This window comes from Hemiscyllium ocellatum, chromosome 8, assembly GCF_020745735.1.
Source record: "Hemiscyllium ocellatum isolate sHemOce1 chromosome 8, sHemOce1.pat.X.cur, whole genome shotgun sequence".
NCBI classification, from domain to species: Eukaryota; Metazoa; Chordata; class Chondrichthyes; order Orectolobiformes; family Hemiscylliidae; genus Hemiscyllium; species Hemiscyllium ocellatum.
The window spans coordinates 77151951-77179193 of record NC_083408.1 but is presented as its reverse complement, the minus strand read 5'-3'; positions in this window follow the sequence as shown (position 1 = coordinate 77179193).

Here is a 27243-nt window from a genome sequence, read left to right as displayed (position 1 = left end):
TTCACAATTGTAATTTTTTTTCCAAATTACCTGAACCCGTATGTTGGATGACTGATCTAGTAAATAACATTAGTGCTGGGCATCTCTTTTTAGTAGAATGTTTTTCTTTGTTGAATGATGGATAACTTCAGTAACTGGATCTTCTTGGCTCAAGTTTGGAAAATAGACATCACATCAGCTGATATGACTGTGTAATGTCATAACATCACAAGTTCAGTTGCATCATTTGCAAAGATTAGCCATGTAAGATCCCTTCTCAAGATGCAGGGCTGTGCAGATTCTACCAAAGCAGCTGGTGACACAGTGTACAGCCTTTACAGGGCATTCAATCTCAGACATGCAGCCTCAAATCCAGTGCAGCTACTCACCTAAATGTTTAGTCCACAAACTATTTCCCCAGATCTGTGTCTTCTGTGAGGTCTTATTGAATTAAAAGTGCTACATTAATATAAGTTATGGTCCTCTGTAAAGAAATTCTAGAACCCATAACAACAACAGTATGAAGTACACAAATGTTGGCCAATTCCTTTGAAAATTGTTACATAAAATGAGGCAAAGTTCCCCTATAAAGCTAATTTAGTATATGTCATTTCAGTTTGCAAAATATGTTTTAAGAATATCAAAATATATTGACAAAATGAATAACATAACCTTGGATTTGTGAATGGTAGTGTTGAGAAATTATGCAAAACCTATGAAAAATAACAATTCAACTCTTGTTGGAATATTGTGTACAGTTGGGGGAAATTGACATTAGGAGGATGTTACTGTATAATGTAATGATTGTATAACGTAAGGTTAATATTGGAGCCTGAATTAGATTCCAGCAAAATTGATGATTATCAGACAGTCTTGAGTGGGAGCAGTTGTAAAGTGTGGCAGGGGAAAATCAGAACAGGTCAGGCAGGGGTCCAGCTTGAGATTTTAATGGGGGCAGATATATTTGCCTTGGCTCCTGTTCGTCTTAGTAATTATAGTTGGAAATTGTTCCATTGTGAGTTACTGTTTTGTTGAGTGAGATTCATGGCACCCACCATGGATCAGAGTGATGTTTTTCACACAATCTTCCACTCTTCACTTCATTAATTATTTAACTGAGGCTACAATTTACTCCTCTGCAGTTGTGGAATTATTTTTCACAGTACGTATTATTGAGATCCATTGTTAAAGAAGCAGTCCAGTCTTGTTCATGTATGAAATAAATTAATTTTCTCAGAAAGCACTGACTAAATATCAGATTGAGCAATGAATTATTATTCTACATTTAATTCAAAAATTAATTCTTTCATCTTGAAATCTATTAGTACCCATCAGCTCTACTACCTGTGCAAACATGCACAACAGACAGTTATGAACCTGTAGGGACTGATAGCTAATGAAAATAAATTCAAACTCACATGAATAACTGAAAGGATGACACAACAGTTCATATTTTAAGAATTTCTTTTTACAAATAAAGCAATAGCAATGTTAGCAAAACAATATTTTGTAGATAAATTATACTTTAAACCTCAAAATTTGACTTTCTGTTTTACTTTTAACAGAATTAAAAACCTTTTGGGAAGATTTGTAGCTCAAGTTGATGTTCTGGATGTAGGTTTGCTCACTAAGCTGGACAGTTCATTTCCCGATGTTTTGTCACCCTACTAGGTAACATCTTCAGTGGGCTCTGAGTGAAGCACTGCTGATAGTTCCTGCTTTCTATTTATATGTTTGAGTTTCTTTGGATTGATGATGTCATTTCCTGTGGTAATGTAATTTCCTGTTCATTTTTTTAGGGGGTGGTAGATGAGTCTAACTCAATGTGTTTGTTGATAGAGTTCCAGTTGGAATGTCATGCTTCTAGGAATTCTTGTGTGTATCTCTGTTTGGCTTGTCCTAGGATAGATGTGGTGTCCCAGTCAAAGTGGTGTCCTTCCTTATCTGTGTGTAACACTGAAGATGATACCTTGTAGGGAGATGAAACATCTGGAAATGAACCTTCCAACTCAGCGAGCAAGCCTACATGCAGAATTGAAAACCTCAATCAGATTATATTTTACATTGCCTATTAATTCTCACACAACTAGTCCCATTAAGAACAGGAGTGGTCCATTCAGCCTATCAAGCTTGCTCTACAAATTAATACAATCGTACACTCCATTGCCCTTTTCCTCACATCATCTCCATATCCCTTTTTGTTATCTAAAGTAACTTGTAACTCCCAACAGTTTATTTCTGTTCATTGATTATCTTACCCAGCCTATCTCTCGTAACAGGGATTTTTCAAAAGAATCTCCTTTTAACTCAATTTTCCAGCCTCATATCAAAATCTGACGCATTTGGTTTGAAAAGACAAAATGTAAACTCCCACCTGCATTCCTGAATGATGAATTAGAGAGATTTGTTGCTTCTAGTTGTTCTTTCTCTCTCCCTTTGCCTTTTCTTGAACGCCTACAGACTGACCTGTCTATGAAACACAGGGATATGTTTTAGGAGAATATAATGTCATCCTACAATGGCTTTCTATACAGCCTTGCCCCCTCACAGCAACGTGAATCACATGTACGTTGTATCCAGGTACAATACCTTATTAGCTATTCTTAGATCTAAGCTTCATTCATCTTGAAATTAAATAAACAGTTAAATCTAACCATTTACAAAACCTGACATTGTTACACCTTCCTGGGACTTTGGAAACTAACTGTCAGCTATTGCTGCAATCCCCTACCATCTACTTGCCAGTGAAAAAAAAACAGGCTCACTTAATCCTTTTAATAATCAAATAACTAAGGCTTTATTATCACAAATTCTGAGTAGGTCACATAATCTGTTTCATTCCTATTATTACAGTAGTACAATAGTCATACTGTACTATTCAAACACAGTACCAAACATAACAATTTTGTAAAACCCCACATTGGTAATGTAATGACAGTGGTAAGTATGGACTGTCAAATTATAATTTCCATCTTATTATTATTATTGAGAGTTGGTGAGCTGTGATGTTTTTTATAAATGTCAAGGACCGATCTAAATTTGCAGCCTTGGTCTCCTGATCACAGATTGAGGCAAGTCTACTAGATTAATTTGGAATAAATAAAATTTCCATTTTATCTAGAGACATTGAAATCAAGGATCTAAGTTAATGCAAAGAATTAGCATCTCTTGTTTTATTTCACACGTGTATGATAATTGCACATTTTGGACATCAAAGGTTGCCTGCAACTGTTCAGCTTGGAAAGACAATGGAACTATGTTTCCATCATTTCCATCCATCAGTCTGACTAGTGTTCAGATCGCAAAAATATACATAAAATAATCCTTTAATTCAGGTTTTTTAAGAGACATCCTTCCTTTACTAACAGGAGGATGCCTATACCATGTAGTGTGCTAACTGCATTGACATGGCCTGTTGCCCTGTGTAGGGGTTGTTAGTTTCAGTAAAAAGCAGAAAAGTAAAAACTCAGAGCTATAGGCACTCCAGCTAATGCCACAATAAGTCAAGTGAGGTGAGTATATATATTTGCTATAACTAGTACAGCACCAAAATACATTACTACGTAAACTGAGAAATCGGCTCTTTCGGAGGTTAAGGCACAAAGAAGCAGAAAGCAGATATCTGATGGCTTGGGTAATGGTCGTTGTACCTTGTTCACAATATCAATGGAAGAGGTTTGATGAAACCTCTAACAATCAACACCGCTAAAAATATTCCTGATTTCTGGAATATATAAGCAAACACATTTCAGTAGGTACTTCAAAGCAGCAAAGCAGAGAGATGAAAACATGAAGTTGTAACAAGAGCTTCTCTCAGCCTCTCAGAAGATAGTGAAAAAACAAATTGGAGAAACAACCATACAATAAGAACTCAAAGATATCTACAAACAATGCCACTACTGATGATACCATAGAATCCATAGAGTGGAAGCAGGCCATTCGGCCCATCAGGTCCGCACCGACTCCCCAAAGGTCATTTCACCCTGCTACCCTATCTCTGTACCTCTGCATTTCCCATGGCTAATCCACCTAGCCTGCACATCACTTGAGACTATAGGCAAATTAGCATGACCAATCTAATCTGTACATCTTTGGACTGTGGAAGGAAACCCATGCAGACACAGGGAGAATGTGCAAACTCCACACAGGCAGTCACCCGAGGCTGGAATTGAAGCTGGGTCCCTTGTGCTGTGAGGCAGCAGTGCTAACCACTGACACACAGTGCCATCCAGTCAACAGTTACATAGCAGTGATCTCAGGTTAGTAATTTAACACTTTAAGGAGTGTTAATAATTTCAGTCTTTGTAGCCTTAATTCTTCCTGTCTGAACCAAATACTCTCTCCATTTTAATCCTGTTACCTGTGTTTGCATATATGTTTGATATCACATCATTATTAATTCTCTCAAGGTTGGTAGATAATAGAAGCCTCTATTCTTGCTCAAGAAAATCTTGTAATTGGCTATTTCAATTCGATCTAGTTGACTACATTTTTATTTTACATGTAATATAGCTGTATGCTAAAAAAAAAAGGTCTTTGTTGCCAATAACTGAGAGGCTTAAAAATAGGGGACCTGATCACCCTTTCTGCCTGGTCATACCAGTAACAAGATCAACAAGCATTCACTTATACAGATAGGATGTAAACTGTTTTTAAATGAGCACTGACAGAACATGTTTTTCTTTCAGAGCATTCATCAGCTAGATATTCATCAGCATACACTTTTGGATGCCTGTACTCACTAAGATTGAGGTTCACAATGTACCAATTAGGGCTAAGGAGATGCAGGCATTCTTGTCCATTCGATTTCTGCTCTGCTCTCCACTTCTCTGAACTTTGCTCATTTTTTCATCTGATCTCTCTTATTGTGGCATTAGCTGGTGTGCCTCTCACTCTGATCTCTGCTTTTTACCAAAGCTAGCAAGCTCAACAGACAGTAGCAAGTCCCCTGCAGACCACATGGTATAGGCAGCATTCTGTTCTGAAAATTAGTGTGTTTCTCAAAACGAACCTGTGCAGAAAGGCTACTGTAATTTACATGTTTGGGAATTGAACACAAGGGCAGACAGAGATATCTAGACTGATGAATAATGTACTGGCAGCATTAATAGTGCAGGTAGGCAGCATGGGAGATACCACAGTTCTGCTGGGGGTGAGGAGACCCACAAAGCCAATTACATAAAGGAGTGAGAGCAAATGGCCAATAAGCTGAACTCCTGAGGGTCCAACAGCTGTGCCACAAGATATATATTAACTGCACCCAGATGGTCAATGTCAATCTTTGTGACATTTAACCTACAGACGAAAAGCTTTGGACTAAATAGATTTATCTGCCAACACAAATATGATATGCCAAATTGTCTCTTTCTGTGTCTTCTGTGCTTTATGTTCCTATCTCCAACTCACTGCTTCATTAAACTCTAATATTATCCAAAACACCACAGTGCTAATCATGAAGCAATACTCCCTGGCAATCAAGATTCAAGCTTAGCAACAGCTAAGTACTCCTCATTACCTGCACATCTTTGCAGCCATTCAGCTTTGATAGGCACATCATCCAAACACAGTGCCACCTAACCACAGAAATGTTGTTCTTTTACAGGGTAAAGCACAAAGAAGCAAAGTCCAGAACAGAAATAGAATGGACAAGAATGCCTGCATCTCCTTAGCTTTAATGGTTCTCCATTGTCTTCCATACCATGGGACTGGCTGTGACAGAATTTATAAGATTTGAAACTTTGAGGAGGGAGGCATGTTTTGGATTCTTCTCAATTCTCACCATATCCTGATCCTATTTAACATGATGAGTAATGATTGCATGTATGATGATGGATACAAGTACCATACTTGTTTTGGAAGCTTGTATAAAGTTGCAATCAGCACTTGCTGAATCACAGGTGTGACTGGGCTGCAACCAGGTCTGGGGTAAGAGATGGTTCTTTTTTCAGCTAACTGGAGGGCAAGGAAACAAATAGGTACTGCTGCAGTGGGCTCAGCTTGCAGAAGAATGAAGGTGTATGGATGGAAAGATATAGGGTATGTTGGCTAGCTGCCAGATAGCTTCCTGTCACAGACAGAAAGTATGGAGAACACTGACTCTAACTTTGCAAAATGGATGGCATCAAGGTTACCTCTACACAACTTTGCCCTATCTCCTATATGATTATAGACACAGAGGTATAGCCACTGTTGTATCCATATCTCTCGTAGCCCTTTGTGGAGGCAGCACTAGTCAAAATGGGCCAAAGCACTTCCAAAAGTATCCTAGGTTGATTACAGATGCTTTGCAATAGAAAATGTTCCAAAATTGTAACTTACCAACATTCAGAATGCATAGCCCTTTAAATTATTCAGCTTTTGGACACCCCCCACCATCTTGGTTATTTGCACTTTTTAAATGAGTAGATAATGCAGACATTGCCTGAATTAGTTGGGCTGCGTGGTATCAGGAAAACATCAAGACAGCATGTTCTGGTGCATGCAGGGTTTACACCTGCTTGTGCTAGTGATTTTCACAAAAGCTGCACACACCCATACAGATTACAGATAGTGTTACAGCCTACCCCGGGAAACCAGGTTGGTCCTCTTGATGCTGCTCGAAATGCAGCTTTGCAAATGGCTTGTGTGCCTTCCATTTAAAAACTGTTTCTTAATCCTGAAATTCATTTTAAGGTTAAGTAAATTTGGTATTGTATAAGAAACAATAAAAGCAAAAGTGTATGTGTTAACGATGTAGTGGCCTATTACTAGCAAGGGATGTCACATAATTTAATAAGTTGGCCTGAATACACATGTAGAATTGACCTTTGTAATCTTTGATATGAAACATTCTGTTTATTACACAAAAAGCAAGTAAATAGATCCAAACTATCTAGTTGCAAGGTACAACACTAGTCAAAGAGTCATTGGAGGAATAATGAATGTGATGAGAAATGGTAATGATAGCTCATTGACAAAGCAGTTAATGTTTGTTACTGATACTGGCTAATGAAAAAAGGTGATGAAATGTTGTAGCTGGAAAAGATGCATAAAATATCCATTACCGATACTGTTACCATCTCATATAAAGGGCATCATGGTACAGTGAAGCAATCAGCAGTGTAAAATAGTAAAAGGAATACATAAATCCATGAATATGCAAATCCCTCCAATATTCCATAAGTGCCAATTCATACTAAATCAGATTGTTGTTTAACACATGACTGAGAATCAGAATTGTAAAGAAAATGCTGCAGATTATTTTGCAAACTGCAATAAACGAAAGGGCCGTATTCTGATTAATAATGCTATGTATAAATTAATACATATTAATCAATATATCAATATAATATTGTTAAGACGGGGGGGGGGGTAATGCTTTGTTAATCAAACTCTATTGTTCCATTAGTTACAACATTAGTACAAATGTGTTGATTCAATTTTCAAAGTGGCTAATTGCTTCATTATAGTAGTACAATCTAACAATAAAGGAAATGTCCATCGGACTTATTTAATGAGCACAAAGTAAACTGTTGTGAACAAAGCTTATTCTTACAGCAAGTAATAAATATTGCTGAACACCTCAGGTATGATCTGAAATCAAAACTTTATTCTTTTAATCTCTTACACAGCCACACACAACACAAAAGAAGTGTCTGCAGAACTTCTAATCTTTAGGGATGGAATACAGTCCACCCTTTCAGGTCTTAACTAGTTAAACAGAAATGCTGATATTTGGAAACTCTTATCAGTTTCCAGCAACATCTACTGAGAAACAGATTTTAGATGCAAGGCTTGCAGCTTCTCAGAGTCTTCTTTAGTCAAGTTCCTGTATCTGTCAGATCAGAAAAGGTCACTAGGCAGACAATAGCATAGAAGGCCCAGTCCTTCGAAAGCCAAATTTCTCAGCATTTAAGGCAATATATTCTAGCTTTGATCTTCTTGAAAGCTTGTTTCTCTAAAGTCACTTGATTTTCAGTAAACAGCAGGCAAAACATTAGCACACATTTAACTCTTTTTCTGTATTTACTCATGGGACACAGGCATCACTGACTGGCTAGTATTTCTTGGCCTTCCCAAATTGCCTTTGAGATGGGGAACTGCCTTCTTGAACTACTGCTGTAGGTTGGCCTACATTGTCTTTAGACAGGGAATTCCAGGATTTTGACCCAGCAACAGTGAAGGAATGGTGATATATTTCCAAGTCAGGAGGTGAGTAACTCAGAGAGGGATTTGCATGTGATTGTGCTCCCATGCATCTGCTGCACTTGTCCTTCTAGGTGTGAGTGGTCATAGGTTTGGAAGGTGTTTTCAATGGATGTTTGGTGAATTTCTGCAATGCATTTTGAAGATAATACACACTGCTATTACTAAGCATCAGTGGTGAAGGGAGTGCATACTTGTACATGTAGCAATAAACAAATGGGTTGTTGCCCTGAATGGTGTCAAGCTTCTGGAATATTGTTGGAGCTGCACTCATTCAGGCAAATGGAGAGCGTTCCATCAAATTCATGACTTGTGAATTTTAGATGCTGGACAGGCTTTGAGGAATCTTGAGGTGAGTTACTCATCGCAATGTTCATAATTTCTGATCAGGTCGCTTAGCCATTGTATTTATGTGGTAAGTCCGGTTGAGTTTCTGGTCAATGATAACCCCCCGAATGTTGATATTGGGGGAATCAGCATTGGTATTATCATTGAATGTCAAGGGATGGTGGTTAGATTGCCTCTTATTGGAGATAGTCATTGCCTGGCACTTGTATGATGTGAAAGGCTCTTGAGGAATAAAAAGGAAGCAGAAAAGAACTTAATAAATAATTAGGAAGGGCTAGAAATGTTCTTGGTAAGTAAAATTGAAGACAATCCCTCAAGGATTTTTTACATATATTAGGGACAAGAGTGTAGCGAGGGAAAGTGTAAGTCCACTCAAGGTCAAAACACATGGAGTCAGAGGAAGTGGATGAGCCCTTTAATGTACTTTGCATTGAAATTCAACAAGGAGAAGAACATGGATGATTCAAGCAGGGATATGCTGATATTCAAGGCCATATTGATACTAAGAAGGAGACTACAGTAGGTAAGTCCCCAGAGCCTGATATGATCTATCCCAGGATACTGAGGGAGGCAAGGGAGGATGCTGGTGCACTCAAGATCTTTGTAACTCCTTAAGCCACCAGAAAGGTCCCAGAATAGTGGAGAATAACCAATGTTGTATCATTGTTGAAGGACAACAGGGCTAATCCAGGAAATTATAGGTTGGTGAGCTCTTATATCAGTGGTAGGGAAAATATTGGAGAACATTCTCAGGGACAGGATTTACTCCCATTTGGAGATGAATGAACTTATAAGTGAGAATCTGCATGGCTTTTTCCAGGGGAGGTCTTATCTGACAAATTTGAGAAATTATGAAGATGATTGATGAGGCAATGGATGTTGTCAAAATGGATTTTACTAAAGAATTTGACAAGGTGCCTCAATATCAACTGGTCCAGAAGATCAAGTCACATGGGATGCATGGTAGTTGGTAAGTTGGATATAAGATTAGCTTGGTCATAGAAAACAGAGGGTAGTTGTGGAAGATGTTTTGCTGACTGGAGGTCTATGAAGAGTGGCATTCTGCAAGGATCATTGCTGAGACCTCTGTTGTTTGTGTGTGTATATATATATATATATATATTATGTAGAAATGATTTGGATGAAAATGTGGGTGGTCTGGTTAGTAAGTTTGCAGATGGCAGGAAAATTGGTGGAGTTGAGGATAGTGAAGAATTTTGTCAAAGGATATAGCAGGATACAGCTCAGTTGGAAAATGTGCAGAGAAATGGAAGATGGAGTTTAATCCAGACAATGAGAGGTTTTGGGAGGTCACATGCAGGAAGAAAGTATACAGTAAATGGCAGCAACCTTAAGTGCATTGATATACAGAAGGATATTGGGGTGCAAGTTCATAACTTCCTGAAAGTGGGAACACAGTGGATAAGATGTTAAATGTGGTGTACAGCACACTTGCCTTCATTGGTCAGGGCACCGAGTATAAAAGTTGGCAATCATGTTACAGCTGTATAATAGTTTAGTTAGGCCACATTTGGAATATTGTGTATAGTTCTGTTCACCATACTGCAAGAAGGATGTGGAAGTTTTGGAAAGCATGCAAAAAGAGATTTACCAGGATATTGCCTTGACTGAACTGTATTAGCTATAAGGAGATGTTGGACAAACTTGGATTGTTTTTGCTAGAGTGACAGTGACTGAGGGATTACTTGATAAAAGTATGTAAAATTATGTGAGGCATGGATCAGATGGATAGTCTGAATCCTTTTCCTAGGTTGGAATTATCAAAAAACCAGGGGGCACAGGTTTGAAATGCGAGGGGGCAAGTTTTAAGGAGATGTGCAAGGCAAGTTTTCTATCCAGAGGGTAGTAGATGCCTGGAATGTGCTGCCATAGCAATACTTAAGAGGCATTTAAAAATGCACATTAACAGGTGGGGAATAGAGGGATATAAACCATGAATAGGCAGGGGGGACTAGTTTAAAATGGCATCATGGTTGGCACAGACATACTGGCTGAAAGTCTGTTTCTGTGCTGTACTGTTCTATGTTCTATGAATGTTACTTGCCACTTATCAATCCAAGCCTACAGGTGTTGCATTTCAGTAGGGGGACTGCTTCAGTATCTAAATGGTGTTGAATTTTGCGCAAACATCAGTGAACATTCCCACTTCTGACCCAAGGTGGAGGGAACATCATTGATATAGATGGCTGGGCTTCAGACACTACCCTGAGGAACTCCTGAAGAGATGCCCTGAAGCTGAGATGACTGACCTCCAACAACCACAACAATTGCTTATATGCCAGGTATGACTTCAACCATCAGAGAGTTTGCCCCCTAATTCCTATTAATTTCAGTTTTGCTAGGGCTCCTTGATGCCACATTCAGCTTAATGCAGCCTTGATGTCAAGAAATATCATTCTTACCTAACTTCTAGAATTCAGTTTTTTTTTGTCCAAAGCTGTAATGAGGTCTGGAGCTGAGTGGCCCCAGTGGAACCCAAACTAGGCTCAGTGAGCAGGTTATTGCTGAGCAAGTGTCACTCGATAGCACAGTTGATGACACCTTCTATCAATTTACTGTTGATTGAGAATAGATTGATAAGGGTGGTAATTGGCAGGGTTGGATTTGTCCTGCATTTTGTGTAGAGGACATACCTGGGCAATTTTCCACAGTGCTGTAGTTATACTGGAACAGCTTGGCTAGGGGAGTGGCAAGTTCTGGAACACAAGTCTTCAGTATTATTGTCAAAAAATTGCCAGGGCCCAACACCTTTGCATTATCCAGTGCCTCCAAACATTTCTTGATATCACACAGAGTGAATTGAATTGATTGAAGACTGGTATCTGTAATGCTGGCCACTACGAGAGGAAGCCGAATTGGATCATCCACTCAGCTGCTGGTTTCATTTTCAATAAATCACATGGTTAAAAACCTTTTCATTCCAGAGAATGTCCAAATAGTTCAAAATCTTCTAATTTTTCCTAAATTTTCCTGAAATATGAATATGTATTCCCAACAAAATCAAATCAAATCAATAGAAAATCCCAGCAAGTTGGTAAGAGCACACTATATATAATATATATGATCTCAGAAAAGACTACAGCACAGTACAGCTATTTAAAAACATAAATTCCTATTTATTTCTTCTTTTCTCCTAATAGCATTACTCCCTACATGAACTGCATGATCTTCTCACAAAACTGGCCATAATTTGATAGTGTAGGATAATTTTATGCACATGTACCTCCCACATCATGTGGCAATCTTACATGAAGTTAGTGGAGTGACCATGCCACCTGTTTGACACTGTCAGAATTCAAACCACTTCCTGTTCAGGCTTCACTTGATTACTAACAGTGAACTGTCAGTGCCATCTGTGTTATGCTCTCTGCTGCAGCTTACTGATTATGAGGCAGCAGAAAATTAGTCAGCCCTGATAACAGCCAGCTAGCATGTCATCTCTAGCACAGGGAAGTTGGGAGGGAGAGTATTAGGTTGCACTACTTACCTAAGTTCTTAAAATTACAGGGTATACGTGCACATTTGTGACCAGAAGTGCACTAATCGTCATTTCTAGTAATGTTAAATACGAGGAAGGTTATATGTATGCACGTTTTGGGCCTTACGCCTAATTATGGTCTTGCTGCAAGACTGAGGCAGTCAGGGATATTGCAAATGTTGTGAGGGAAGGTAGATGGCAATATGGCCTCGCCATTCAACATCTATGTTTATAAGAAACCCATAATCCACTCTTTGATGACTGGGTTCTCCTCCACAAGGGAAATTTAACATAATTTTTCAATTATCGACAAGCTTCTGCAGCACTTTCTACAATCTAAACTTCAACTCCACCTTCTTTGTATAAGCCTGAAGCACAATTATTAATGGGAATGACATCCAGAGATGTATCCCTAGAGCTCCTAACATTTGTGGAGAAGATAAGTATCCTGTGAGGGGTCAGACGGAGTGTAATAAGCCCAAAAGTAGTTGTTCCTGAATCTCCTGAAATTAGGCTGATAACTTCTCCCACTTGCTTGTTAAAAAAACCATTGCTGTAGATCCAAACTATCCATCACTGTTAAGCCTTATATGTTATGGTCTTGCTGTCTTGTAAGTGTAATCTATTGACATTAATTCAATAATAACAATTTTCATATCTCATCTAATTCAATGTCACCTACCATATTTGGTTTTCAGTTGGTTTGCAGGCATTGGGACATGAGGGTGGGAAAGGGTTCAGAAGGGTGTTGATGGGCTTCCAATGTCAGGGGTGAGGACAATCAAAGAACTTGGAGTGTGTGAGTGAAGGAGATGTAGGAATCTCTTGGTCCTCACAATGCTATTGGAGCATTGACTATTTTGGTGAATTTAACTTTTGCATTACTACAAGTTCCTGGCACTAACCATCCTTTAAGAAAGAATCTAATAATCTCTCCATGATTTTCAGATACATTAATATTGCTGAAAGCCTGCAATCATAGAACATAGAACATTACAGCACATTACAGGCTTTTCGGCCCTCGATGTTGTGCCGACCTGTAAAACCAATTTGAAACCCATCTAACCTACACTATTCCGTTATCATCCATATTTTTATCCAACGACCGTTTAAATGCCCTTAAACTGTTGCAGCTAGGGTGTTCCATGCCCTTACTACTCTCTGAGTAAAGAATCTACCTCTGATTTCTGTCCTATATCTATCATCACTCAATTTAAAGCTATGTCCACTCGTACTAGCCATCACCATTTGAGGAAAAAGGCTCTCACTGTCCACCCTGTCTAATCATTTGATCATCTGTATGTCCCCATTAAGTCACCTCTCAACCTTCTCTCTAATGAAAACAGCCTCAAGTCCCTCAGCCTTTCTTCATAAGACCTTTTCTCCTTACCAGACAACATCCTGGTAAATCTCTTCTGCACCCTTTTCAATGCTTCACCAGAACTGTACTTAAGACTCCAAGTGTGGCCACACCAAGCAATAATCTGAGTTTTATTATTTATCAGAAATTTAACTGGCTACATAAATACTTTAGTCACAACAGCAGATCAGGGGCTAAAATTTAGCAGTGAGTAACTTACTTCCTGGCTCTCCAGAATCCTGTCCATAGCCTATAGATTAGATTAGATTAGATTACTTACAGTGTGGAAACAGGCCCTTCGGCCCAACAAGTCCACACCGACCCGCCGAAGCACAATCCACCCAGACCCACTCCCCTACATTTACCCCTTCACCTAACACTACGGGCAATTTAGCATGGCCAATTCACCTAACCTGCATGTTTTTGGATTGTGGGAGGAAACCGGAGCACCCGGAGGAAACCCACGCAGGCACAGGGAGAATGTGCAAACTCCACACAGTCAGTCGCCTGAGTCGGGAATTGAACCCGGGTAATGCACAGGTCAGGAGCATTGGAGAAATTTACCTGTATGAATGCAGCTTCAGCAGCACATAAATTCAACAATGTTCAAAACAAAATACAGGTTGTTCAGCTATAATGTGTTTTGTTATTGCAATTTCACTATAACACAATTAATGTTTTGGAGACACTGTTTCTAAAGCACAAACTTTTAAAGGATGTATTGGATATAACACGATTTTGGCCTCAGTTTAAATGATGTTCTTATAACATGGGGTTGCACAAGAACGAAACTACCGCATTATAGCAGTACCGACTGTAGTCTGCTTGGCATTACCATTACCTTAAAAACTCATTCTGTCCATCTTAGGAGTACAGCAGCACCAGTGAGCACCATCCATATATTAAACTACAATAGCATGCCAAGCTTCCTTTAGCAGCTTTTTCCAAATCTACAACCTTTAATATCAAGAAGAATAAGGATAGCAGGCACATATCAGAGCACCAACAGCTGCATTCTCTTCTCTAAGAAATATGCCATCTTAATTTGAAATTATATCCTGATTCCTTAAATGTCATTTGGCCAAACTCCTGGAACTCGATCCTTAACAGCACTGTATTTGTAATTAATTTGTATTTGTAGTCACAGGACTACAGTGACTCACCAACACCTTCTCATGGGCAATTTCGAATGGGCAATAAATTTTGGTCTTGTCACATTGAGAATTAATTTCAAAAATGTAAGACCAAACAAACTTACCTAAATTTAGAGTGTAAGCATGTCGAAAAAGTGTACATGCCATGTAAAAACTCTCTCGGGTACACACAGCCAAGTTTTTAATGCCTGCTTAAGACTCAAATTGCCAAATTCAGGTTTGCTTAATTTAGATTGTAAATATACAGAAAAGGCTTCTGTGATGTTTGGTTTAAACTAACTAATTCATACAACTGAAAATTTTGATTTTTCTTTGATTAATAAATGACTTTGAATTAACCAGAGAGCCAGGAAGTAAGTTACTCACTGCTAAACTTGGATTTCAATCCATCACTATGTACTAGAAGTATTGCAGAGCAGAATGCCAACACAGACAAAGATCAGTATTATAACAGGAACTTAATTTCTGCTTGTATTCCCATTTATATCTTTAAATATTACATGTAGTGTTTGTTGTCTAATGCAAGAAATTTTCACTTAGAATGCAATAATTATTTTCAAATCTGAGGCATTTGATTGTATTATAGACCCCCTAATTGTTAGCGGGAAGTTGAGAAACAAATTTGTCAGGAGATATCAGTTATCTGTAGGAACAATAGGGTGGTTATGGTAGGGGATTTTAACCTTCCAAACATAGACTGGGACTGCCATAGTGTTAAGGGTTTAGATGGAGAGGAATTTGTTAAGCAAATTCAGTATGTGGATTACCTACTAGAGAAGGTGCACAACGTGACCTACTCTGGGGAAATAAGGCAGGGCAGGTGACTGTGGTGTCAGTGGGGGAGCACTTTGGGACCTGCAACCATAATTTTCTCAGTTTTAAAATAGTGCTGGAAAAGGATAGACCAGATCTAAAAGTTGAAGTTTGCAATTGGAGAAAGGCCTTTGATGATATTAGGCAAGAACTTTCCAAAGCAGATTGGGGGCAGATGTTCGCAGATAAAGGGATGGCTGAAAATGGGAAGCCGTTAGAAATGAGATTTCAAAGACAGTATATTCCTGTTTGGCTGAAAGGAAAAGCTGATAGGTATAGGGAATGCTGGATAACTAAAGAAACTGAGGGCTTGGCTAAGAAAAAGAAGGATTCATATGTCAGGTACAGACAGGATAGATCGAGTGAATCCTTAGAAGAGTACAAAGACAGTAGGAGTATACTTAAGAGGGAAATCAGGAGGGCAAAAAGGGGACATGAGATAACTTTGGCAAATAGAGTTAAGGAGAATCTGAAGGGTTTTTACAAACACATTAAGGACAAAAGGGTAACTAGGAAGAGGATAGGGCCCTCAACCATTCATTCCTGATGAAGGGCTTTTGCCCGAAATGTCAACCTTCCTGCTCCTCGGATGCTGCCTGACCTGCTGTACTTTCCCAGCACCACTCTAATCACCTCCCCCCACCACCACCCCCCCGCCACCACCACCACCACCTCCTCCAAAACATCAGCAAGGCGGCCTTTGTGTCTAGCCACAGGAGATAGGGAGATAGTAAATGAGTATTTTGTATTGGTGTTTAATGTGATGAAGGACATGAAAGATAAAAAATGTACTGAAATAGATGGTGACATCTTGAAAAATGTCCATATTACAGAGGAGGAAGTGCTGGATGTCTTGAAAAGCATAAAAGTGGATAAATGCCCAGGACCTGATCAGGTGTACCCTCTGTGGGAGCTCTGTGGGAAGCTAGGGAAGTGATTGCTGGGCCTCTTATTTGTCTCATCAATAGTCACAGGTGACGTGCCAGAAGACTGGAGGTTGGTTAACGTGGTGCCACTGTTTAAGAAAGGTGATAAGGACAAGCCAGGGAACTATAGACCAGTGAGCCAGTGGTGGGCAAGTTGTTGGAGGGAATCCTGAGGGACAGGATGTACATGTATTTGGAAAGGCAAGGATTGATTAGGGATAGTCAGCAAGGCATGTGCATGGGGAATCATATCTCACAAACTTGATTGAGTTTTTTGAAGAAGTAACAAAGAGGATTGATGAGGGCAGTGTGGTGGACGTGATATATGTGGACTTTAGTAAGGCGTTTGGCAAGGTTCCCCATGGGAGACTGGTTAGCAAGGTTAGATCTCATGGAATACAGGGAGAACTAGCCATTTGGCTCAAAGGTAGAAGACACAGTGTGGTGGTGGAGAGATGTTTTTCAGACTGGAGGCCTGTAACCAGTGGAGTGCCACAAGTATCAGTGCTGAGTCCACTGCTTTTCATCACTTAAATAAATTATTTGGATGCGAGCATAAGAGGTATAGTTAGTAAGTTTGCAGATGACACCAAAATTGGAGGTGTAGTGGACAGCAAAGAGGGTTACCTCAGATTACAACAGGATCTGGACCAAATGGGTCAATGGGCTGAGAAGTGGCAAATGGAGTTTAATTCAGATAAATGCAAGGTGCTGCATTTTGGGAAAGTAAATCTTAGCAGGACTTATACACTTAATGGTAAGGTCCTCGGGTGTGTTGTTGAACAAAGAGACCTTGGAGTGCAGGCTCATAGCTCATTGAAAGTGGAGTCGCAGGTAGATAGGATAGTGAAGAGGGCGTTCGGCATGTTTTCCTTTATTGGTCTGAATATTGCGTACAAGAGTTGGGAGGTCATGTTGCGGCTGTACAGGACATTGGTTAGGCCACTTTTGGAATATTGCGTGCAATTCTGCTCTCCTTCCTATTGGAAGGATGTTGTGAAACTTGAAAGGATTCAGAAAAGATTTACAAGGATGTTGCCAGGGTTGGAGAATTTGAGCAAAAGGGAGAGGTTGAATAGGCTGGGGCTGTTCTCCCTGGAGCGTCGGTGGCTGAGGAGTGACCTCATACAGGTTTATAAAATCATGAGGGGCATAGATAGGGTAAATAGACAAGCTCTTTTCCCTGGAGTGGGGGAGTCCAGAACTAGAGGACTTAGGTTTATGGTGAGAGGGGAAAGATATAAAAGAGACCTAAGGGGCATCGTTTTCATGCAGAGGGTGGTACATATATGGAATGAGCTGCCAGAGGAACTGGTGAAGGCTCATACAATTACAACATTTAAAAGGCATCTGGATGGGCATATGAATAGGAAGGGTTTGGAGGGATATGGGCTGGATGCTGGCAGGTGGAACTGGATTGAGTTGGGATATCTAGTCAGCATATCAAGTTGGACCGAAAGGTCTGTTTCTGTGGCATACATCTCTATGACTCTATGTGCACAATCACAAACAGGAATCTCACTGTAAATATGTAAAACTTCACTTAATTGGAACAACACAATTGCTATCTAAGAGTCGATGGGGGATCTTAGGCAGCTGAGCCAGGAGTGCTGACAGCAGCAGGAGGTATGAGTATCAAGTCTAGCAGGAACAGAGCCAGCAGGAATCCAAGAAATCAGTCTGCGGGCCAGAGACAGTATGGAGGCTGATTTTGTTCTTCAGACTGTCAGTCATCATGCTCAGTAAAGCTGCACTGTCAAAACTACTACCAGATCCAATCCTTCAGCCTTTGGCATGCACCTTCCCCTGATGCATGAAACAAAATAAATAGAACAGGGGAAAAGACAATACATTATTTTAAAATACTCAGGAAACTCAAATAGTTTTCACTATCAGCACACAGCTAAAGAGTGATTGCAATGGGCTAGAATGTGCTGTCAAAATGTCAACATGGCTAATGGTACTTTCTTTTATTTACATGCTAATACTGCAGCAATCTCATGAGGGGTAGATGAATAATTTATCTCAAATAAGAATGGGAAAGAAAGACTTGTGTTTACATAGTAGCTTTTGCAATCTTAGGGTGATCTTAGGATAGTAACGAAAGGGTAATTTATTATACAGCACGATTACTCAGCATGGAAAAGCACAAGTGCAAGAAGGAGATGTTTGAGTCAGTCAGGAAGTTAAGAGATAAGTAGGAGCGTTAGTAAGGAGGCACAGCAGATAGCACCCCTGTCTAACTAGTACAAAGTCTTCAATACTTGCAAAGTTAAGAAGAAAATGTGAGAAAGGTGGCCAAATTTCCAGCAGGGAATAGGTGACATAGATGTTTTTTTGTAAATATATTTATTCGCAAAAAAACATTTTTTTGACTTTTCAAAAATGTAAAGTTATAAAAAAACAAGAATGCAAATTACAATGCAACTACTATCTACTAACCACTAACCTACCCTATAAAACAAAACAAAATGAAACACTGTGCAAAACAACACCAATAAATAAGTAAATGACTGAAAAACAAAACAGAACACATAAGAACACAGAATAACAATGCTCAGCGCAAAACTCTCAAGCAAAAAATGGGGAACGTTTCATATATATATACTCGTATTCACTCAGGAACCCCCCTTTCCAGGGCTCAGCAAACCTAACCATCCTGGTTAAATGATCACCCGAGTCAAGAATAGCAGACAAATCTATGTCCAAATAACTCCAAAAGGGCTGTTCAAGTCTATAAAATAGGTCTGTTGTGGGGTGCACCATGTTCGTGAAAAGGTCCAAGAGAGTCTGCTCCACAATTAATTTCTGCCATCCCAGCAAGCCTGGCGGGTTCTAGGACACCCAATTCATCAGAATATTCTTTCATGCACAGGAGGGATACTGAATAGTTTCTTCCCATGCCCGTCTAAAGATTATAAATTCAGTAAACCTAGAAGGAGAGATGTCAGGTCTACTTTAGCTTCAATCCTCAATATCCTCACTATCTCTGCCGCCAGTGCTCCAATAAGCATGGAGCCTTTGCTATGTCCAGAAGCAATGGGTATGAGTACCTACACTTATTTTACGTTTGGCGCACATTGGAGATACCCCTTTTTTAAACTTCGCCAGACGGTCCGATGCCAAATGAACTCTGTGCAGAACTTTTAACTGCATTGGGTATGCCATATTATAGATTGAGATCTTTTGTGTGTTCTTCCATATGTCCTCTCATGTTTCAGAAGAGATCTCCACTCCTAGCTGTTGCTCCCAGAGTTCACATAGCCAGTTAATATCCTGCCAGGCCCTACCACCCAGTAGGCGATAGAGGGCAATAACCGACAGGGTGCTTGTAGCAAGTAGCAACAACCTTTCTGTATCGGGCTTATAGGGCTTAGTAAGAAGCATAGTCTTCTTCTAGATGAAATCCCAAACCTGAAAAAAATGGAAAAAATCTCTACTGGGCATCCGTATTTGTGGCTCAATTGCTCAAAGGATATCATAACCCCCTCAAACAAGTCTCCCAAACTAGAAATTCCTCTTGCTGCCCATTGGTTGAACCCTGAGTCCACCATCCCTGGTCAGAATCCAGGCATACCAACTATGGAAGTGAATCGTGAAGTCATAGATAAGCAACTCTCACTCTGACGCATTGCCCTCCATGCCTTGACCACACTAATAAAAATGGGGTTCCGGCAATGGTCCATAACTGTCCTCATCTTATCCATAAACAACAGGTTAATAAGAGGCCACTTTGCCTGGGAAGCCTCGATATCCAGCCATATTGAGTCTGGATTATTACCTGCCCAATCGCACACAAAGGACAGCATGGAACTCAATTGATATCTCCTGATGTCTGGGAAATTAATCCTCCCCATCCTTGACGCAACTGCAATTTATTATGTTTGATGTGGGGTCGCCCACGACACCAAACCATAAGTCTCTGCAATGTTGAAATGGGAAATATTATAGGGAGCATGCGCAGGGATAAAGCAAACGAGGAAGGACATTCATCTTAATAAGGGCTATTCTGCCCAACCACGAAATTGAAAGAGCCTCCCATCTCTGTAGATCCCACCTAATATTGTCGAGCAGGTGAGCAAAATTAGTCCAAAATAACTGATCAAACATGGGAGTAATAAAAATACCTAAATATCGGAAACCCACCTGTGACCACTTAAAGGGGAACCTAGGGCCACTTTCAACCTCTGGCACTTCCTTAAGGTCCCTCAAAAGCATAGCCTCCTACTTTGCAAAGTTGATCTTATATCCTGAAAAAGCCCCAAAATCGATCTTCCAAAATCCACTGCCTTGCATGTGGCCAGATTAAACTCCATCTGCATTTCTCTGCGCAAGTCTCCAGCCTATCTATATCTTGCTGTATCCTCTGCTGTATCCTCTGGCAATTCTCCTCACTATCTGCAGCATCCCAATCTTTGTGTTGTCCACAAACAACACCAATAAATAAGTAAATGACTGAAAAACAAAACAGAACACATAAGAACACAGAATAACAATGCTCAGCGCAAAACTCTCAAGCAAAAAATGGGGAACGTTTCATATATATACTCGTATTCACTCAGGAACCCTCCCTTTCCAGGGCTCAGCAAACCTAACCATCCTGGTTAAACGATCACCCGAGTCAAGAATAGCAGACAAATCTATGTCCAAATAACTCCAAAAGGGCTGTTACAAATCAGGCCACCTAAGTCCTCCTCCAAAACATTTATACATATTACAAACAACAGTGGTCCCACTATTGATCCCTGTGGAACACCACTGGTCACAGGTCTCCAGTCAGAAAAACATCCTTCCATTGCTACTCTCTGTCTTTTCAAACTGAGCCAGTTCTTTATCCATTTTACCAGTTCACTGTGAACCCCATTTGACTTCACCTTTTGCATCAGCCTGCTGTGAAGGACCTTGTCAAAGAACTTGCTAAGTCCATATAGATAACATCTTCATTAATCATCTTTGTTACTTCCTGGAAAATCTCAATCAAGTTTGTGAGGCACAACTTTCTCTGCACAAAGTCTTGCTGCCTATTGCTAATAAATCCATATTTTACCAAATGTGAGTAATTCCCATCCCTAAGAATCTTCTCCAACAATTTTCCTACCACTGACGTAAGGTTCACCAGCATGTAATTTCCCAGACTATCCTTGTTGCCCTTCTTAAACAAATGAGCTCTTCTCCAAGTCCTCTGGCACCTCTCCTGTGGCTAAACATGATACAAAGATTTCATACAAGACCCCAGAAACATCCACACCTACCTCCCTCAGCATTCTAGGATACATCCCATCGGCCGAATGGCCTTACTTCCACTCCTATGTCTTATGGTCTTATGGTCCTGGGCATTTGTCCACTTTAACGCTTTTCAAACTACCGAAAAGCTCTTCCTTTTTCATATTGATATACTCCAGAATATCAATATGTCCTTCTCAAGACTTACCATTTACCATGTCCTTCTCCATTGTGAATATCAATGCAAAGTACTCGCTAAGGATCTCACCTACTTCCTCTGCCTTCACATATAAATTCACTCCTTTGTACTTGAGTGGACCTAACCTGTTCCTTGTACCATTTTGCTGCTTATGTACTCTTTTTATAAAATGCATTGGAACCTTCCTGAATCCTGTTTGCCAAAGACATTTCATTGACCCTTTCAGCCTTCCTAATTCCTTGTTTGAGTTGTTTCCTGCTATTTTTGTATTCTTCAAGGACTGTATGTGTCTTTAGTTTTCTCCCTTTTCCTTTTGACTAAGCTTTCAATTTCTCTTGTTATCGACGTTCCAGAACATGCTGGTCCTGAACTCTAATCTCAGTTACCCAAAGTAACTTCTCAATAATAGAGTTTACACTGCATATTTGTGATTCTTTACTCATTCAGGGCCCTGTTATGGCAAATGTCAGTCTTAGGTCTGCACCATCTTGGGTGACTCAACTGGCCTGCTTGATCTTCAGTTCTCCTTATCTTTCTGAGGAATTTAATTAAATGTTATTGTTACACAGACTCTTATTTTCCAAATGCTGAACTAAGATTCTCAGCACCACTTTTGGTAAAATATCTCATCATGCCAGAACAAATTGTGCATAACTATAGCACTTGTTTCAAGAATAACATGCAATTTAATTTAACTCTATTAATATTAACCCCCCCCCCCCCCCCCCCCCATCCATAATTCATCATTACAGCATCAACTACATTCAAAGAACTTGGTCTGCATCATGGGTGACGGAGACTGTGAATCAGAGATCGAGTTGACCATAATTTATAAGACTGGGAAGTGACAGCCCAGTGGTATTATCACTAGACTGTTAACCTAGAGATCAGTGTTCTGGGGACCTGGGTTCAAATCCTGCCATGGCTGATTGTGGAGTTTGAATACAATTTAAAAAAAAACTGGTATTAAAAATCTAATAATGACCATGAATCAATTGTCAAAAAAAACATTGGTTCACTAATCCCCTTTGGGAAAAGAAACTACCACTCTTAACTTTTTCACTTTGTCCACCCCAGTCAACACCAGCACCTCCACATCATGGCTACACTTACCTGATCTGGCCTACATGTGACTCCAGACCCACAGCAAGTCTTAACTGCCCTCTGGGCAATTAGGGATGGGAAATGTTGCCTAACCAGCAGAGTCCTCATAACATGCATGAACTAAAAAAAAATTATCCTTACCAGTAACCAATATTTTTATGTGTGAATTGCGTGTGGGAATGAATAAGTGAGAAATTGCATTTGAAATCCAGGTTAAGTGTATGAGAATAAATAGCCTTCTTTGTGATTAAACTTACAAAAAATTATTGTTGGAAATATTTAGTTGGAGCACACAAAGCAAGGGTAAGAAAATATAATTTCTTCCACAGAAAACATTCTAATCGCTGGCAGTAAAGGGAAGCATTTAAATTTCTGTCTGTAACAATAGACTACTTTTGGTAACAATGAGAAAAGAATTGAAAGCTGACATACATAACAATTCTGTAATACTGCACAGTTTCGGATTAAGAATCATGGCAACTGAATCTCTCATAACTATTATATATAGTATAACTGAAATAAACTAATAGGAAAACTGGTAACCGAGAACAATAGAGTTTTTAAAAGTGTATTTAGGAGCCTTTTCTCACTTATATTCATAAAATCTATAATTTCCTTCTCAGGAGCACTGCTGTATACATCCATCTATTCTAAGGTATTCCCAGGACTAATACCATCAAAGTCAAAGGACATCACTGTAGAAGTGTAGTGTCCCAGGCCTAATGATTGTCAGCTTCTTCATAAACCTGGGGACTGTCATTGACCAGAAAAATAATTAGATCAGCCATGTAAATATTGTGACTAGAAGAGATGATCAGAGGCTGGGAATTCAGAATGTTGCCTGCCTGCCATCTTCAGTGCACCTGCCAGGAGTAGTGGAAAACTCTCTACTGTCTAGATGAATGGAACTACAACTACACTCAAACAATTCAACACCATCCAGGATAAACCAGCTGGCATCCTATCCATCACCTCCATCACCAACATACAGTGGCTTTTAACACCTAGATGGACAAGGGTAGCAGATGCATGGGAACACTACTAACTGCAAATTCTCTTCCAAGTCACAAACCATGCTCATTTAGAAAATATTGTCATTCCTTCACCATTGATGAGTCAAAATCCTGGAATTATTTTCTCAGCAGCATTGTAAATGTTCTTACAACCCAAAGACAGCAATAGTTCAAGAAAGAAGCTCAGGGGCATTTAGAGATCAGCAACTATTGTTGGCCTAACCAGTTTCACTCATCTCCTCTGAACAGATAATAATAATAAACTTTAATACTTTCGAAAGGAAACTGGATGAGAGAATAGATTGAAATCTTGAAATAAACTTAATGGAATGAGGGAAATTTCAGTGGAATCTAATGATCAGTGCAGATTAGTTGGGTAAAATGGCCTGATGATGTGTTATAGATTCCATTTAACAGTATACAATAATTCAGGCACAAGATAACTTTTCTTTAGTATTAAATAGAATTAAGACAGAAACTGCTTTGCCTAACTAACTTTAAAAAGCACAACATACTTATGGGGCATTCTTCTTGTAGTAAAATTTCCAACATGCCTCACAGGAGTATTGTTAGCTAAATTGGGTACTCTGCAAAGAAAAGCAACACTTGGGTAGATGGCAAAATGTTTGTTTAAAAAGGTGAATTTGTCGAACTATATTAAAATATGAACGAGAGATAGAGAAATAAAGAGGTTTATAGGGTAAATTCCAGAGCCTGAAATGCAGTAACCATTTGTGGAAGAAAAATAACTCACACTTATTGAACCTTTTTACTCATTTATGTAATATGGGTATCACTGTTGTGTCAGCATTTTATTATCCATCACCATATGTCCATGAGAAGATGGCGGTATGCTGCCATCCTAGCTTCTGACCTGTTCTTATAGCCACAGTACTTATGTGGCTAGTCCAGTTTAGTGTCTGGACAATAGCAACACCAGGATGTTGATCAATTCACTGACAGCAATATTATTGAATGTCAAAGGAATGATGGTTAGATTTTCTCTATTTGGAGGAAGTTAATTCTTGGTACTTGTGTGGCATGAATGTTACTTGCCACTTGTCATTTCTAACCTGAATATTGTTTAGATCTTGCTGCATTTGGACATGGACTACTTTAGTCTTTTGAAGGTTCCAATTGCTGGAAATGGTTATGATACACCTGTCAGTAAATTCATATGGTATGTCTAAATGCTGAACTAAATAAGAGAACTTTGCTTTTAAGCGGAACATCATTTAAAAGTATGGTCAAGTAGAGGATGTGATAACTATGGCGTGAACATACTTATCAGGAAAGTCGAAGTATCCAGTGACATTTTTTCATTGACTGCATATAATTTCAAGTACAGTACTGACAGCTGTCAAAAAGAAACAGACCACTAGATAGTCATGAAGTTGCTGCTCACACTTTGTCAATGTTGCAAATGGATGAGTGAAGTCAACAGAAAATAAAACTGGATAGTTTGTAATGTGTGCTGCTGATTCATAGTTTCCAATTTACAGTGACTCTGCTTTCTGTTTTGATCTGAAATATTATGCATTGTGTAAATCAAACAGTTGGTACTGGTTTCTTGCTATTCTTCTTTTCCTTTTTTTAGGAATTTTTTTTTAGTTTTCATCTGTGAATTATTGTCTGACAATATGATTAATACCTTCTATTGAAATAAACTGAAGAATGAAGTTACCTGTGGATACATTATTCTGTAATTAAGTAAGTCTATTAATCATAGGGTATGTGTAAACAATTACAGAAATCCTGGTTTGCTTATTAGATATGTATACATGCTGTGAAGAGTAAAGTGATAGTGATGCAAGGAAAAGGCAGAGATGTGGAAATGACCATAATGTCCACTGTTTGGTTTTTGAACAATCGATGAGGAGAACGATCAAATGCCCTCCAGCAGTGGCATGCACAGCTAATTGCCATTGATGTAGTGTCAATAAAGTATGAATCTGAAAGCACAAGTTACATCTAATCACAGGAATGGAGATTTCAGGCCCAAATAGTTACAGATCTGTGGAGCTAACATTTGGAATTCAATCATAGAAACATAGAAAACATGAGCAAGGGCCTGCTCTGTCATTCATTCTGATCCTGGCTGATCATCCAAGTCTATAGCCTGTTCCTATTTCTTCCCCACATCCTTTCATCTTTTAGTTCCAAATGATATGACCAACTCCTTCTTGAAATCAGCTGAAAATGTGTTGCTGGTTAAAGCACAGCAGGTTAGGCAGCATCCAAGGAATAGGAAATTCGACGTTTCGGGCATAAGCCCTTCATCAGGAAGGGCTTATGCCCGAAACGTCGAATTTCCTATTCCTTGGATGCTGCCTAAACTGCTGTGCTTTAACCAGCAACACATTTTCAGCTGTGATCTCCAGCATCTGCAGACCTCATTTTTTACCCTTCTTGAAATCATACATGGTTTTGGCCTCAACTTTTTCTATGGTTGGCTCACCACATAATTGCTCCTCATGAAGAAATTTCTCATTTTTGTCCTAAATGGTTTAACCTGTGTCCTTAGACTGTGTCCTTCGATTCCCGACTCCTTCACCATCTGGAAAATCCTTCCTGCATCTACCATCTAACCCTGTTCAAATTTTATCATTCCCTTGAAAATCCCCCCTCATTCTTCTAAACTCGATCAAATATGATCCTAACTCATTCCATCTCTTCTCATATGTCAGCCCTGCCATTATAGTAACCAGTCTGGTTAATCTTCACTTCTCTCCCTTATAGCAAAAATATCCTTTTAAGAAGACCAAAACTGCACAGTATATTCCAGGTGTGATTTCAACAAGACCCTGCATAATGGCAGCAAGACATCCCTACTCCTGCAATCAAATCCTCTGACTGTAAATTCACGTTCAATTCTGGTCTCCCTGCTATAGGAAAGATGTTATGAAACTTGAAAGAATTCAGAAAAGATTTACAAGAATATTACCAGAGTTGGAGGGGTTGAGCTACAGGGAGAGATTGAATAGGCTGGTGCTATTTTCCCTGGAGTGTCAGAGGCTGAGGGGTGACCTTATGGAAGCTTATGAAATCATGACAGAAATGGATAGGGTGAATAGTCAAGGTCCTTTCCCCTGGGTAGGGGAGTCCAAAACTAGAGGATATAGTCTTAAGATGAGAGAGGAAATATTAAAAAGGAGCCGAAGGGACAACTTTTTCACAGAGAATAGTACATGTATGGAATGAACTGCCAAAGGAAGTGGTGGAGGATGGTAAATTATAATATTTAAAAGGCATTCGGATGACTATATGAATAGGAAGGATTTAGTCCTTTTGTAACGGACTCCACAATGTCTCCCACATGAGATTTACAGGTCTATAATTCCTGGTTTTCTCTATGCCTCCCTTCTTTAATAGAATAGTTACATTATCAGTAGGAACTGTTAGAGAGGTATTGGCCAAATGCTAGCAAATGGGATTAGATTA